Source organism: Rhamphochromis longiceps, linkage group LG11, assembly GCF_057381845.1.
Source record: "Rhamphochromis longiceps isolate RC_006_pf linkage group LG11, R_longiceps_female_GT1.1, whole genome shotgun sequence".
Classification (NCBI taxonomy): domain Eukaryota; kingdom Metazoa; phylum Chordata; class Actinopteri; order Cichliformes; family Cichlidae; genus Rhamphochromis; species Rhamphochromis longiceps.
Genome location: NC_140567.1, coordinates 24,160,310 through 24,164,748, shown reverse-complemented (window position 1 = coordinate 24,164,748; position 4,439 = coordinate 24,160,310).

The following is a 4,439-nucleotide window of genomic DNA, read 5'->3' as shown; positions in this document are numbered from 1 at the left end:
GGCGATCATTGGTTAAATGTGATCATGTGACTGATGTACGGTGGCCCCTAGAGACAAAGCAGTACAAACTCCAAAACACATGCAAATTCCAAAACACATGCAAACTCCAAAACACATGCAAACTAAAGAACACACGCAAACTCCAAAACACGTACAAACTCCAAAACACTTGCAAAACCCAAAACACGTACAAACTCCAAAACACTTGCAAAACCCAAAACACTTGCAAACTAAAAAACACATGCAAATTCCAAAACACGTACAAACTCCAAAACACTTGCAAAACCCAAAACACTTGCAAACTAAAAAACACATGCAAATTCCAAAACACGTACAAATTCCAAAACACTTGCAAAATCCAAAACACTTGCAAACTAAAAAACACATGCAAATTCCAAAACACGTACAAACTCCAAAACACTTGCAAACTAAAAAACACATGCAAATTCCAAAACACTTGCAAACTAAAAAACACATGCAAATTCCAAAACACGTACAAAATCCAAAACACTTGCAAACTAAAAAACATGCAAATTCCAAAACACGTACAAACTCCAAAACACGTACAAACTCCAAAACACGTACAAACTCCAAAACACTTGCAAAACCCAAAACACGTACAAACTCCAAAACACTTGCAAAATCCAAAACACTTGCAAAATCCAAAACACGTACAAATTCCAAAACACGTACAAATTCCAAAACACGTACAAATTCCAAAACACTTGCAAACTCAAAACACGTACAAACTCCAAAACACTTGCAAAATCCAAAACACGTACAAATTCCAAAACACGTACAAATTCCAAAACACGTACAAATTCCAAAACACTTGCAAACTCAAAAACACATGCAAATTCCAAAACACAACGGAAGTGCTCCAGGACACTAGGGGCAGTGTTGAGCTCGATTTGCAAAATAAACGGCAAGTTTGTCTGTATCCGGTTGTTCAGTGATGACGCGACGAATCCTACTTCCGGGTCTAAAGTAGTCTGCGTTTAATATGGCTTTTGTGTTGTTAACATGTTTAATGTTATGTATTTTCTTCTATTTTATCTCAAAAAGCTCCTAAAACAGTCAGTGATCACTGTTGACCTCCCTCGGCTTTTATTACCGCTAATCATTTATTTAAGCTCAGTTTTTAAAACCTTAGGATGTAACTACAGCCCAGCCCATGCAGCAGTATATGAATGACTAACCTCGTATTATGGATGGATTATCTCAGTTGTTCTCCTGGCTGAAGTTTGGTCCTTTTACAGCATCCTGCCATGCGATTACATTTGTTCCTGACCACCGAGAACACTCACATTAACTTTTATCGAGTGGAAAAAAAGTTAGCTTGTTTATATTATGCTAACATAGCTGTGTCGCTAGCGGTCACGTAGCACATCATTATATACCAGCTAGCCCAACTTCAGTAACCCTACAAACGTCACTGCTGTTTAGTTTTCTGTCTTCATTTATGCTGGAAGTGATAGCAGAGCTGTACGTTTTAATTTGTTTCCAAAACCCCGCAGTCATGCTATATTGTATTTAGATAGAAGCTAGCGAGCTAACTCCCTGCTAACTTCTAACTCCGTTAAATGTCATAAATTCCGTTTTCATGGATGCCTGGATGTTAAACTCAATTGTTACACCTGGTAGAGCAGAACGCTGATCATTTTATTAAAGATGAAGGACTTTAGACAGTTTTTCAACTCTCAGTAATGCCACAGTGATCCTTTGATATATGGAGCTGCAGCGGAGTTTAGACCCAGACACGGCTAGTGACGTCAGACTGAACAATCGGATGGGACGGTCTAGTCTCCGTCGCGCTTCCCAGGTTGCCTAGCAACCGTGATACTAACCGCTGGAAACGTGTCATACAACTTGGTTTGACAGAAATGAGGGAGAACATATTTTGTTCATTTGTTTGTTTGTTTCTACATGAGCTTTGTGTGATTTGATAAGTATCTGAGGCTGAGACCACAGGACAGTAAAACATGATTTTTGGGCTTCATTTCTGTACTGAACAGTCATTTCAAGATTAATTAGTAAATAAGAATTAGCTGATGTTGTTCATGAGACTAAAGTCATATCACTTTGGTAATGTAAATATAATATGGCCAATATTCTAGTTATTATATTAATCATTATTAGCTATTACAGCAGTGAACATGAACTCTGTGTCAAATACTGAGCTTCAGTACAGATTCAAGTTGCAGTTATTTATATGTCTTATCACCTTAAATCTTCACTCAAAGACAAGTATCTTTGACAGTGCATATATAGGTGTATCATATATAAGAGACAAATGTTGTTCCTTCATGCTGGCATTACTAAATTTGGCTCATTGCTTACATATATTTATAAAAAGAAAATGTACAAGCTGTGATAACTGTTTCTGATAAAATGAAGAGTAGACTGATATATGAAATATTCCTTTATTGGGTGAGAAAATCAGACCATGTCATAACTGCTTTAAGTCATACAGAATAGATATCAGAGCCTTAAACAGGCTGGCTTCTGCTAAATGGGTCAAACTGGGCAGAAAGTAAACAAACACATAACATCCTTACAGAATATGATGTAACACTATAGATCAACTTAGCTCAGAATATATAAAGCATATAAACAATTACAGCAATATGATGCAACAAACACAGCAGTGCTACTAATCCAAAATACTCAAAGCTTCATAGAACTGAAACAAACATTTGTTTTTAGCTCCATTCTGCTGCTGATACATACTTTAGGTTTCTGAATATTACACTTGTTGCTGCCTTTCATAGTGTGTAACTTGAAGGCCCTGAGTACTTTCTCCCACACTGAAAACACTGGAATGATCAAATGATTTGAACATTACCTAATAAGACTGATTCAGGACAGACAATTAGTTATTTTAAACTTTTCTAGCAGTCCTTCACAAACAGGGAACAGTCTGTCTATTCTCTCCATCTGTCAGCTGCTGCTGGCTCTTCCTCCTCCTCTTCCTCACACACTGTTGAGTTTGTCCTGGTGGATCATCAGGGGTGCAAAGCCTCACAGATGATGTGCAGCAGTGGGTCCCTCAGTCTGTCCTCACTCTGGACACTTGCAGTCGTCACACATGGAAATCAAATGTGTGATAAGCTGCAGGATTCAAACACAAGTGTGACTTATAAACACATGTTCATATTTTTATTACACAATCAGAGAGAAAGAAACAGAGAGAGTGCAGGACAGACAGACAGGTGACAGTCTCAGGTGTATACACTGCTACAAAACAGCACAAAAGAAGGAGGATTTAGTGTTTGTGTTATTACGAAACAAGAGGAGTTCCCAGATGGTACAGTGGACACACATGTGTGACTCCTGTGATTAAAGCATCTTTCTTTCAGCTTAACGAGTGAACCGTCAGCTCGTTCAAACACACGTTAAAGTCCGTTTGGCTCGACACCACCGAACAGAGGCAGCAATATAACACAGCTAACATTAACAGTGCAGTGAATCCTGCTTGTGCTGTGATATTCAGGACTGCAAACCGAGCAGCATCACTGACTTTCAGCTTGTTGTGTTTGTGGATATATGACTGACTTTAATTATCCACAAAATCATCACAATCTCTGTAAGATTAAGGTCGACTATATATATTTTTTTAAAGTAAAGGCTTTAAAACCAAGTTAATTCTGAAAGTACAGACATGACTAATGTCACATAACTTTCCCGACATGTGGCCAACAATAATGGTTTAATGTTCTTCATTAAAAAAATATTTGCGCATAAATAAGTGACATAATATTCAGTACTTACTTCTGAAAGTTTACACTTCCTCCGCTCCGCTTCCACCGTTTTTTTTTCGGCAAAATTATCCACACCACCACCGCACTATGAAGTCTGGGATATGTTGGGCCATGAAGGCTACACCGACCCATCCTTAAAATTCAGGGAAATTATGGACGCATTTGAGGGCCGCATTTCGAGCAGCCTTTGAATTGGGAAAGCCTTCTCTTGTCGCTGTGACGTAATCGGCCTTAAAATGCGGCCTTTAAGGCTGCAAACCCCAAATCCGGTCATTGGTACTTCCTGGCTTGTGTAGTTACTAGGTAACAAAAGCTCAACACTGCCCCTAGCGTCCTGGAGCACTTCCGTTGTGTTTTGGAATTTGCATGTGTTTTTGAGTTTGCAAGTGTTTTGGAATTTGTACGTGTTTTGGATTTTGCAAGTGTTTTGGAATTTGTAGGTGTTTTGGATTTTGCAAGTGTTTTGGAATTTGTACGTGTTTTGGATTTTGCAAGTGTTTTGGAATTTGTACGTGTTTTGGAATTTGCATGTGTTTTTTAGTTTGCAAGTGTTTTGGATTTTGCAAGTGTTTTGGATTTTGCAAGTGTTTTGGATTTTGCAAGTGTTTTGGAATTTGTACGTGTTTTGGAATTTGCATGTGTTTTGGAATTTGCATGTGTTTTGGCGTTTGTACGTGC